Source organism: Lepisosteus oculatus, unplaced genomic scaffold (genome assembly GCF_040954835.1).
Source record: "Lepisosteus oculatus isolate fLepOcu1 unplaced genomic scaffold, fLepOcu1.hap2 HAP2_SCAFFOLD_78, whole genome shotgun sequence".
NCBI classification, from domain to species: domain Eukaryota; kingdom Metazoa; phylum Chordata; class Actinopteri; order Semionotiformes; family Lepisosteidae; genus Lepisosteus; species Lepisosteus oculatus.
This window is the reverse complement of record NW_027168341.1, coordinates 154,229-166,329: the sequence shown is the minus strand read 5'-3', so window position 1 is coordinate 166,329 and position 12,101 is coordinate 154,229. Positions and strand designations below refer to the sequence as shown.

At 49.2% G+C, this 12,101-nt stretch overlaps 3 non-coding genes across 3 annotated transcripts; all 3 read right to left on the bottom strand.

The window, feature by feature from the left end:
• Window positions 1-458: 458 nt before the first annotated feature.
• LOC138235141 (U4 spliceosomal RNA) lies at window positions 459-600 on the bottom strand. The gene has a single exon (XR_011188026.1). It is a non-coding gene; the product is annotated as a U4 spliceosomal RNA (small nuclear RNA).
• Window positions 601-830: 230 nt separating this feature from the next.
• LOC138235155 (U5 spliceosomal RNA) lies at window positions 831-947 on the bottom strand. The gene has a single exon (XR_011188040.1). It is a non-coding gene; the product is annotated as a U5 spliceosomal RNA (small nuclear RNA).
• Window positions 948-6,078: 5,131 nt separating this feature from the next.
• On the bottom strand, window positions 6,079-6,150 carry trnag-ucc (transfer RNA glycine (anticodon UCC)). The gene has a single exon. It is a non-coding gene; the product is annotated as a tRNA-Gly (tRNA).
• Window positions 6,151-12,101: the final 5,951 nt, after the last annotated feature.

The following is a 12,101-nucleotide window of genomic DNA, read 5'->3' as shown; positions in this document are numbered from 1 at the left end:
TTTACTTCGTGCACTGTGCAGAGTGCCGTATAATCCTAGTTGCGGCACACACGATACATACAGTAAAAAGCCTCAGGCACTGTGTTAGATGTGTTTTCGACGTTATATATGCGTTTATTCATGTCGTCGATTTTACGGTTGCAATTCGACGTTGATTATACGTCGAGGCGACGTATATATACGTATAGACGTAATTTCGCCGTAAATATACGTATATTCGACGAATCAATGCCCACTGGGTAACGTTTGACAGGCAAAAGCCGGGCGCCCTACGAGCAATATGAAATCAAACTGACAGCACACGGCGTTTCGCGCTGACTCAAAAGTGATCTCGACAGACGCTGTTCTCTGCATAACGCTGAAAGAGCTAAAGAGCGTTTCTGTTGAGACGTAAGAAGCTTGTTTCTTTCTACCATGATGTTACCATGACAAAATCTGTCTTTAAACACCTTGCTCAGTCTCTGACGAGACTGTCGAAAATTGTTTTCGCCGATTGTATTGCAAACCGGCGGAAGCGGGGTATTGGGAAAAGTTTTCAACTAGCAATAATCGCGCCTCGGCTATACCTCACAGGCTACGATACTGCCACTGCGCAAAGCTGACGGTTGCCAGGCAACCGCGGGGATCCTATGGAAATCGTTATCAATCGTCTCATGGCATGTCGTTGCTGTAACGCTTCATATTTGCGGCCGGACACTTCCCGCCCCCCAAAGAAAAGAGCGCCAATCAGACAGGCGAAAACCGAGGACTCACAGAGCAGACGGCCACAGTCGCCATAATAAGAGCGATTGTGAGCGATTTTGTTTTCTCTCTTTGACCAGCCCAGCTGCGCCCCACCCGAAGGCAGGGAAGCACAAAAATTGTATGGAACTCATTCATGCTCCTCTCCATGGAAATCTTTAGTAAAAGGCAAAAGATTTGTACGAGATGAAGAGAAACCAGAGTGCGTGGCAGCACAGCTGCAGGAGCCCAGGCCGCCTTCAAAGCCTCTGCCCTGCCGGTCGTGGTTGGCAATGCACCTGGCCTTACAAACGAGCCAGTGGGGCCCGTTCAGCTCCGGGCTCATCGCCTGCGGCTCTCGGCTTACCTGGCAGGGGAGATACCTTGATCAGCCTGTAGTTGGAGTAGTTGGATTGTTTTCTTGTTTTGTGGAAGCAGTGTTTGTTTTGCAGTTTGAGATGGCAACCTTTGGATCCCGCAAGAATGCTGTACGTTTTGAGCTTTTGGATGACCTCTTCATGGATCGTATGCAGTTCAGCAGAAAAGTGTTACAGAAGGAACTTGGCTTTGAACCTCGGCACTTGGATTTCATCTTCGCTCTCCCAGGTCAGAAAGCATTTGAGGTTGTTTTTGCTACCTATTCTCTGTTTGAACAATGTGTGGATGTGTTTGAGGCAAAAAAAGGGAAAGTTCCTGCCCTTGAGAAGATCAACTTGCAGCCTCTGACACAGAGAGAGAGGAAAACGGTGCATGTTGTTATGTTCTCGGAACTGGCAAAGACGGAGGACATTCACACCTGGCTTAAGCAGTACTGCACCGTCCACCATGGAACTGAGGTTAGAGATGTTGACGGTATAAAAACAGGAGCAAGGAAATTCGAGGTTCGCTTGCTACCGGACAATGTAAATGGAGGCTTAAGGCACCTGCCCTCTACAATCCGGCTGGGCGCCTGCAATGGCTATGTTTTTTATGTGGGACAACCAAAGGTGTGTCGGCGCTGTGGTGCTGTGGGACACCTGGCATCGTCCTGCACTGTGAAATGCTGCAAGACCTGTGGCAAACAGGGACATTTAGCCTCTGACTGTTCAATGCTGCCAAAGTGCAATTTATGTGGTTCGGAAGGACACGTTTTTAAGAACTGCCCTCACGCCTACGCCAATAAACTCAAAATGAGAAAGGATGAGGCAGTGCTTGTTTCAGCCAAACCGGCCCGAAAAGCCAAAGCAAACAACAAGTCAAACAAAGAACCCTTGTTGGACAAAGACTCTCAGCCTCCAGCCAGGATCAGTCCTGCTGTGGCTCCGGGGCCGGTGGAAAAGAAATCGACTACGCTCCCACAACCGCAGACTGCACCAGACAAGCACGAGGGTTTGAAAACCCCCGAGAACAGCGAGGACCCCTCCCCCACTCCTGCTCCTCAGAACGAGGGCCAGTGTGGGGCCCCCCGGTGGAGCGGGTCCAGCGACGATACCCAGGATTCAGAGGAGCTGCTTTTCTTAGACTCTGCAAGTGCTACAGATGCCCTCTCCTCCATCCAGTCCATCACGGAGGATCTGCAACAGCTGGTGGGTGAGGGGGAAGAGGAGACTGGTGCATCGGCTGCACCCCTTTCCCCTCAGTGCTCCCAGGAGCTGGACTTGAGGAAAAGGAAAAATGACTCTGTTTTCTCCCCGAGCGAGGAGGAAGGAGAGCATGGCGATGGGGACAGCTGGAACCCCTCCACCCCTCCCTCTACCCCCTTCCTTGAAATGGACTCCGTGAATGCTTTTACTGCTGCCACCCTGATGAAGGCTCATTCAGAGGATGGCTGGCAGGAAATTGGTAAGAAGAAAAAGAAAAAGAAGAAGGTAACAGGTGAGACCGAAGAGAAATGTGTTTTGTAAAGACTGGTTCCACTTTCTTATGTAATATGGCTCTAAACATAATTTCTCTTAACACCAGAGGTATCAATGACAGAGTTAAATGCCAGTGTGTCTTTGATTACCTCCAGCAGAGAGAGGGAGATGTGTTGATGTTGCAGGAGTGTGCTTTAGCCTATCAAGAGAGGTATAAAAGCTTTGAAGATAGGTGGGATAAAGGGCCTTCTGTTTGGTCAGGGGACAATAACAACAGAGCCTCTGGCGTGGCCATTCTTTTCAAAGGATGGGCTTTCAAATTGAAAAGTATTCAGAGGGTCATAGATGGCAGGTTGCTGTGTGTGGATGTGGAATGGGGGACCGTTAACCTGCGGCTAATCAATGTGTATTGTCCTACTGACGTGGGAGGAAGGGTGGAGCTACTCAAGGCACTCTCTCCCCTATTGTTAAGTAGCACAGACGTGATAGTGGGAGGGGATTTTAATTGTATCTTAGAGCACACAGACAGGCAGTCTAGCTCTCCGATAAAATTGGATTCCAGCTCACTGGCCCTGCAAAACTTAGTTCAAGACTTTAAACTCTCAGACACATATAGATGTATATATCCTACAACAGCAGGATATATATGGTCAGGGAGGAATAGCAGCTCCAGAATTGACTATTGCTTTGTCTCAGAGAGAGTGAAAGTTGTTGGGGTCACTCTTCAGCCTGTCTTCTTCTCAGATCATCAGGTTTTAGGGTGTAGAGTGGAACTCCAGGGCGGGACTGTCTTTGGCCCAGGCCTCTGGAAACTCAACACAAAGCTGCTAGAGAACGAGGGGGTAGTATCCCGCTACAAGGAGAAACTATCACAGTGGCTGTCCTTGCAGTGTCTGTACGGGTCAGTAGGAGAGTGGTGGGAGGAGGTGAAGATGAGGACAAAGGCCTTTTTCATGGCTGAGGGAAGGATGGCTGCTGCCAGACAGAGAGGAGTGCTAGCCAGGAAACAGAGGCAGCTGCAGCGTCTCTACACGATGCTGCACAGTGGCTTCGATGTGCTCGAGGATATCACCCTTTTAAAAAAGGACATCCGGAGCATAGCCGAAGAAAGTAGTCGAGGAGTACTGTTAAGAAGCAGAGTGCAGTTCTTGGAAGAAAATAAGAAGTGTACTCGCTTCTTTTTCAGGAAAGTGGTAGGCTCCAAGTCTGTCATGGAAAGTGTAGTTGATGAGGAGGGACGAGAGAGAACAGAGCCGAGTGCTATCCTCTCCTGCACCGAGGCCTTCTACTCAAGACTGTACAGCTCTACAGAGGTAAAGGATGAAGAAATTCATTTTTTTACCTCAAAGCTAGAAAACGTTTTGTGTGAAGAAGATAGGGAAGTACTTGAGAGGGATTTGACAGTAGAAGAGCTGAGACAGGCTATGGAGAGCTTACAGAAGGGGAAAACTCCGGGTGCTGACGGGCTCCCTAAAGAATTTTATTGCACCTTTTGGGATCTGCTTCAGGATCCGCTACTGCTCCTATTCGAGGAAAGCTATAAGACAGAATTGCTGCCTGACTCCTTAAGAGAAGGCACTATCTCTCTCTTGTTTAAGAAAGGAGCAAAGAATGACATAAAGAACTGGAGACCCCTCAGCCTGTTAGGCGTGGACACTAAGATCCTGTCCAAAGCCCTTTTCCTGCGCCTACAAAATGTAGTGGCCTCACTGGTAGGGAAAGAACAGACTTGTGGGATAGCAGGACGCCTGATGAGCGACAACCTGGCCTTGTTGAGGGATGTCTGTCTGTACTCAGAGGATCGCTCCCTCCCTCTTTGCATTTTAGGTGTAGACCTAGAAAAGGCCTTTGACCGCCTAAACCGGCAGTACTTAACATTGGTACTTGAGCACATGAATTTTGGCCCCATCATGAGAAAGTGGATTAACCTGCTGTACACAGGTAGCAACAGCAGAGTAATGGTTAATGGCAATAGATCACGCACCTTTGAAGTCTGTTCAGAGGTGAGGCAGGCCTGCCCATTATCCCCCTTGTCATTCGTTTTGGCTATGGAGCCCTTAGCCTGTGCCTTGCGCCAGGATCAGGCCATTAATGGGATACCAGTGCCTGGAAGTGGGGGAGGAGAGGTAAAGACATCTCTATACATGGATGACGTCACCCTGCTCCTCTCTGACAATGCCTCAATTAGCAGAGCTCTGCAGTGCTGTGATCGTTTCTCTTTGGCTTCATCCGCAAAAATTAACAAATCTAAGAGTGAGATTTTTTATCAGAACTGGAGGGAGCCAAAAGGACATGATCTCAGGCTGCAAGAGAAGATAATTAATTTACAGGTGCCATTCCCCGGCATTGTGGCCATTGTCGGTGCTCACACGCGATAAGATAAGGCGGAGGAGAGCGGGGCATGCCCAGCGGCAGACATTCAAGGAGGGGGCAGTGCGAGGTGAAGTGAGGTGAGGTGCGACACCCCGGAGCCCCGACGCAGCTAATGCAGAGCACTTGTTGGACTGGCATCGAAAGGACGTGTGCGCACGGAGCGAGCCTTCCCTGCGGCGGAGCGCGGGAACTTTCTCCACCCCTCCCGCTGCAGGAGTTGTGTGCGCTGCAGCGGTGCCGAGAGAAAAGCACAGAAGGCAGCAGGCTCTGGAGAGCAGGTAAGAGACGGAGCCTTGTGGGCAGGCGAGCAGGCCCGTTTTTTGGAAATTGCTGAAAAGGTTTGTTCGGTGTGTGGCAGGCACACGTCGCGAGCTTGCGTGGCGATCTGCCGGTCTGGAGTTATGCAAATGAGGCCGAATTGCATCCCGGGACATGCTGCGAATGCGCAACGGTGACTGCAGATGTGTAGGAAACGGTGCGCTCGTTTTCTTGTTTTGCCCACACTTTTGAGTGTTAGTGTGGCGTGTGAGTGTGTGAAAGAGTGGGCCCAGCAGGAGGCGGTGGCGTGCAGGGCGAGGAGGTGGCCTAGGCTGCGCAATTTGTGCTGTGGGTGCGGGCCTCTTGCAACTTGGTTTATTTGGTTTATTTATGGTTCGCATAAATAAAACCGGAAAAGAGGAATTTATTCTGCTTCCTGTGCGTGCAGTAGTTACAAAGTTGAACGTCTTTACACGATCTGCTGCAGTTTTCAGTGGGCGGGCTTTGTCAGATGGCTTGGAAAAACGCACTGTGTTTCGGCTCGGGAAACATCATGTGCAGTGTCCTGCATGTTTTCTGTGTATAGCTGTCTTTTAACGCATACAGAATTCATTCGAAATCATTGATTTCTCCAATTAACAAGGGTCCCTTTTTGAACCTGCCAGAAGCATTCTTTCAATGTAACAGATTTACTCCGGGGAAAGGCAGCATGACATTGAGAGTAGCTCAAGCTTTCAGCACCCGTATCGGACTGCGTGTATGCAGACACCGCTCAGAATCCCCTGTAAGATTCTCCTTCAATTCCGTTTTGCAGTGCTTTAGCTCTTTCAAAAGGCTGCGCTTTGCTAGTCACAATCCAAGGCTCATGACAGCATTTGAAACCAATCGCCACTGCGTTGGCCGGGAATTGAACCCGGGTCAACTGCTTGGAAGGCAGCTATGCTCACCACTATACCACCAACGCACGCCCACAGGTGCCCTGCAGGACACCACCAGAGAATGCTCACGATTTCGGAAGCTGTCTCCGGGACGTGCTGATTCCACACATCCTGAATAAATCATGATATTGTTAGTTGCTGTAGCTAGACGTTCAAATGAGTTTCATGGCCAGATGGACTGTTTCCTCCAGCGGTATAGTATTACAGTGAGACAGCACGATGCCTGCAAGACTATGTCACGCTAAACGCCACAGATTGTGTTTGTGTTGGACAGTTGGACCCTACAGTTGGACCCTCGTCGACAACCTGAATAGCTTATTCAGAAGCAGTGCTGGACCGGGAACGAACCAGTTTCTTCCCAGGCACAAGAGTGACTTGTGAGGACTCGCGGTCACACTCTGTGCATAGAGACTTTCTACCAGCCAGCCGGACTGCTGGTAGATCCCCTCGGAGCAACGACTGCCCTGCGCGCCGCAGTCAGATTCCTCCGCCCGTCCTACTCCGAGCTGCACCTTGACTGGTTGGCCGGTAGCCAGAGGACGCCGGGACAACGCCCATTGGACAACCGCTGGAACAGAGGCTGCAACAGAGCCTGTCAGCTGGTTTGGTGTTCGTGCCGGGAAATTCCAAATCCATACACAGTGGATAAGTAAACCCCATGTTCTACATTGCGTCTCGAGAATTCAATTGTACCTCAACACAAGTTGTTATCAATTTAATTCATGAGTAATGTATTTACTTCCGAGTTTAGAGTAACAGTGGGTAATAACACTGATTAGCGATTTGGTAACCAAACGATATATATTGACATATATTCTCTGTTGTGTATCTCTTTGTGTTTGCATCTCTTCGGGATTATATACCTTGTATATTGATAACCCTTACAGTAAGGTCTGCCACTCGTATCCAGGCAGACTAGTATATGTTTGGTGCACAATTTATATTAATAAATGTATCTAGTGTATTGAACCCCTGTGTGTGCGTTGTTAGTTGTTCTGACGATTGATTTTCTAAAAGCCCCAACGAACAACCTTGTGATTACTGCTACAATTAATAATTGTCTCAGTAAACCCATCAAACCATTACATTTAATGGCGTCCCTGGGTGGGCGAGTTTAGAATGAAATGAGAATCAGTCGCACAGAATAACTGAAGTTCAGCACAGCACCGCGGCTTCTATACGCGAATACCGGGTGTGCTGATAACTGCGTAAAGAAATCCCCCTGTTTTCTAGCGTTTAGTGTAACGTGTGCTGATTGGAAATCCATCTGCTCGGGTGTTTAGATTCCATACTGTATTTTGGAAAAAGAAAAAAAAAAAGTAATACTCTTAAAGTTTCTCTGACGTAATGACAATGGCTGCTAAAATGTCTGAAGTGGAGTCGCTTATAAGTACTATTTCTAGCGATGACAATCCTGGTTACTGGAGTGGTATCGAAAAGTTGAACTTTGATGATATTGAGAAGCTGCAAGTAGATTTAGTAGCTAAGGTAGCGAACCAGCTTAACACAGGAGTGTCTGTGAACGCAGTTCTGGTCCTATCGAGTTTCACCTTAAATCTAGCTAAACACCTGGAACTGTCTTTGTCTGAGCTGACAAAGTTTCAAAAGCTTCAGGGAACGCTAGAAAGATATAAGGCGGAGCGAGTTGAGTTGTTGGATATAATCAGAGAAAAGAGAGTGAAAAATGAGGAAAGTGAAGACTGACTCAGGGAAGTTTTAGGTAAATTAGATGACTTGTCTGCTAGAGAAACTGCGGCTGAGGTAGCTAGGAGAGACCTGGAAGCGAGCTCGAAAGAAAAAGAAAAAGAAATTGAGAGCTTAAATGAGCTCAGCCAGGAAAGGCAAAAGGAGTCAGATGCTGCCGTACTGGAAGCAAAATAGACTAGATCCCACTTGCATGCCAGCCCACCTAGCAGCCCGGAGCGCTCAACCAGCGCGCCGGGAGGAGTTTTCTCCCGGCCAGGGTCTGTGGTCGGATCGGCATGGGGGAGATCGCTGAGTCCTGCGCGAAACGCAAGGGCGAGTCAATTCAGGCATAGACCCCCTGCTCCTGATCACGGCTGTCTCCCTGCCCGCGGAGAAACCGTAAAAATTAACCTCCACTCCCTGAGGCAGTTAGCCAAAGATGTAGAAAGGTTTGACCCGTCAGTGTCAGGGAATAATGTGGAGACCTACATCGATGAGCTGAGATATACTTTGCAGTTTATGCCCGAAGCGTCCAAACAGGAAAAGGCTATGTAAGTAAGGAAAACTACCAGCCGAGCGGTCCACGAGTGGATGTCTAGACAAGGACCGGAGGTCTGTAATAGCTTTGAGGAGCTGTGTCAGGCAATGATCGGAGAATTTTCGGCTTTTATCGATCCCATAGCTGCCGTGGCTGCTGTGCACCATATTAAGCACGAAAAAGCTGAAGCCCCTCGCGACTATTATCAGAGGCTTAGGCGCACTTATTTTGCAGGGCGGAATGACGAGGGTTGCGAAGAGAACGTGAATTTCAAAGGTTTATTCATTGCTAATCTGCATCCCTCAGTCAGGAAAATGATTGTGATGCACACACAGCGATGAAAATGGCTGACATTAGAAGGTTGGCTCAAAAAGCCTGGGGAGCTGAAGTCTCTGCTTCCTCAGAGCGAAAACCTGCTAAAACGGCCGTGTTCCCCACTAAAGCCAGCAGGGTTGACGACTCGCCTCAGCTCGAGGCAGCTGAGGTTCCTGAGCTCACTAAGCCCCGGCGCAAAATAGGCAGGCAGGACCGCACTAAGCGTCAGAGCCGCCGTGAGCGCTACGGGGAAGGCAAGGGCTCAGGCAGAGTCTATCATAAGACTGGACGAAGGGAGTCGACTGCAGCCCGCCTGGCCAGGCTTGAACAAGCCCTGCCTGAGAGATCAGGACAGGGTAAACATTCCACACCGAATGCCAGAAGTGTGAATGAGCTTAGGGGGACCACGCCCCTTCTCAGTGGAGGAGGCGGGGATCCGTCCCAAGCCCCTCCCTCAGTCTATCTGATTGGGTGGGGGGGTTCCTGCCTGGAAGAAGGCTGTGACTCTGAGTTGGGCGCTGACCCCGCCCCTGAAGTCAAAGAAAAGGCAGGCTTCCAACAATTCTTAGGGAATCTCAGCCAGAAAGGCAAAGCAAGGCGTATTTATATCAAGGTTTCTCTTGAAAACGTCTTAGATAGAGAAGCACTGATTGACACTGGGGCTGAAATTAGTTTGATGTCAGCCGATCTACTCAGCGAGTTTAAACGAGTAGCGAAAGGAAAAGGCATCAGACTTAAGGTAGAACCGTGTAAGATAGATATTTCCAGCTATACCCAGGATCATGCCAGGATCACACACCGAGTGTGGGTGGCACTTAGGTTCGGGCCAATCAACGTGGTGCATCCTGTTTACATCTCTAGGTTAAAAACAGAGCCACTACTCATTGGCCAAGACCTGCTTGACAGGCTGGAGCCTCTGGTGGACTGCCAGCGTGGAAAATTGTGGGCTCAGGTCAAAAACCCTAAGCCTGTTGCACAGCAAAAAGGGGGATTCAGTGGTTATGCTGTGATCACACAGTGCCCACTGAACACTATAGCTGAGTTGGAGGTTCCTCCTGGTTCCTCTGGATGAGAATAAATGTCTCTTCTTGCTTTCCAAAACTACAGGGAAGTCCTGCCCAGGCCAGCACTCCCACGGTCTCCCAACTACAGGAGCAGTGCTCCGAGCAGCTGCTTGACCCGCCAGGTAAAGCACACCCCCTTTTCATCCCTGAAGAAGAGTGGATCTCCCTGTCCGGTAATGAATGGGAGTCCTTTCTGTGCACCCTGGTACCTCAGGGGGTCCAGGACTACCACCCCATGGTGGTGGGAGGGGGTCCAGGTGGCAGAAGTGCAGGTTGATGATGTAATTCTTAGCCTCAGCTCTGAGAAGTCCATAATCAGTGAAGGTCTGTTCGAGGACCTGTCGCGAAGCTGTCAGGTGACCCTGGTGACGCAGTCACAGGTTCTGTGGTGGGCACCCCCACCTCATAGGTCCATTTGGAGCAAAGGAAGCTGTGTAGCTTCCATCTCCATCGGAAAAAGGAAGTTTGCTCACTACTTCCAGGTAGCACCTCAGCTGACCCATTCGGTCTGCATTGGTGCAGACCTATTGGTTCGACTGGGCGCCCAGCTGGACACAGTAAACAGTGTGCTGTGGAAACGGGTGGACCCAGATGCCCACTCTCTAAGCGGTGACCCCGAGAACATTCGGTCAGGTCAGACGATTCCTCAGGCCTGCCAGGTAGTAAACGAATCGGACCTGATCGTTCCTGCGTCAACAGCAGGGTTTCCGGTACGCCTTGTCCTAAAGAAGGGACAGAGAATGGACGCTGAGATGGTTTTCTTCCAACCATCAGCTCAGTTTATCAGACTGAACCTAGCAGTCTGTTGTACCCCCAGACTGGAACGGAATGGCCGAGCCACCTGCCTGTTGGTGCAGAACATAGCAAAACAAGATGTCAAAATCCCTGCTCGCACTGACATGGGACTGGAATTGACAATAGTTTCTATGATTTCAAACTGGCCATTCCAGTACTGGGGCAGCTCCCTGGTCCCTTGGCTTCATAAAAGCGCCCCTGTAATAAAGAAATTAAATTCAAAATCAAGAGGGCAGTTGCCTACTGAAATACAAGAAGTCATCAATTTTAACCTAGCAACACATTAAAGGCTGCATCTATACAAGTACGATTCTAGAAATGCTCACCAGATTACGTTTTAAGAAGGAACTGCGCTTCAGGTTCTGCCGAGATCTTAACTCGGATGGCAGGATTCAGAGTCCGGAGTGCGGACTGATTGCGCACGGAGGGTCCATATACTGTGGATCCTTCAGTGATCTTCCGCGTGTTCAAACAGCCAGCGTGTGACTCCCCTGTCCCCGTGACCTCATTGCTCTGCTCTCTCCTCTGTGCAGCCGAGCCCGATTCACGGTAAAGTGAAAAAAAATATGCCCTCAACGTGAGATTTACTCTGGAGCGAGGATAGATGTTACCTTTTTATCATTGAACAGGATGTATGTGATGTGGCGACTAGGTTCAATTTTGTATCCTCTTTAAAAGATTAAGGACTGGGGTGAGCGTGATTTACCACCCTTTCAGCTAAGAACCCGACGTGCGCACCGTTTAAGCTGCATAGACTCGGTCGTTTAACTCTTCTCCATTAGCAGGGTTAAGGTTAAAGAAAAAAAACATTGCTGACTTCTTTTTTTTTTGCCAGCTGCTAGCGCTGATTAGCAAGGTTTGTATTTCATGTTTTGCAAGTTGCATCCATTTTAAGAAAAACAAGTTGTGTTAAAGACAGGAAATGAATACTTGCATTTAATTAAGTCTAGCCGTAGGCGGTTATCCACTGGGATTCAGACCCAGGGCCTCCTGTTTACTAGACAGGCGCTTTAACCAACTAAGCCACAGCACCCCGGGAGTGCTGTCCTTTTGCAGCCACTTGGACACACCACTCAGACACATCTGCATTCGGTGTGTGCTCCGCCTGCTCGCTGAGCAAGTTGCCACCTTTACATAGAATAGCAACATCGACACCAAGAGAAAGGATGACAAATGGCTTTTATCTGGAACTTTTCATGTCCAAGGAGCTCAATGTGCTTTCTGTGTACAACAGGGCCACTGAACTCCACGCTGGCCACTGAACCACAGCAGTGGCTTGCTGGCTTGACATCTCCCAAGGAAAATGTTGAAATCGCATGTGGAACAGGAAAATGACCCTCGAGTACGAGGGAAAAAAAAGAAAAAGATCATCTGGAGCGCACCAACCCAGTTGGGACAGCCCAGTTTTGTTAATGAGGTGGCCGAGTGGTTAAGGCGATGGATTGCTAATCCATTGTACTTTGCACGCATGGGTTCAAATCCCATTCTTGTTGGTTTCCATTCTGTTTTTGATCCCTATTGCTCAATGCACAGTGAAAGCATTGCATACATGTGTCTGACAATGAGAAATTGGCCCCTG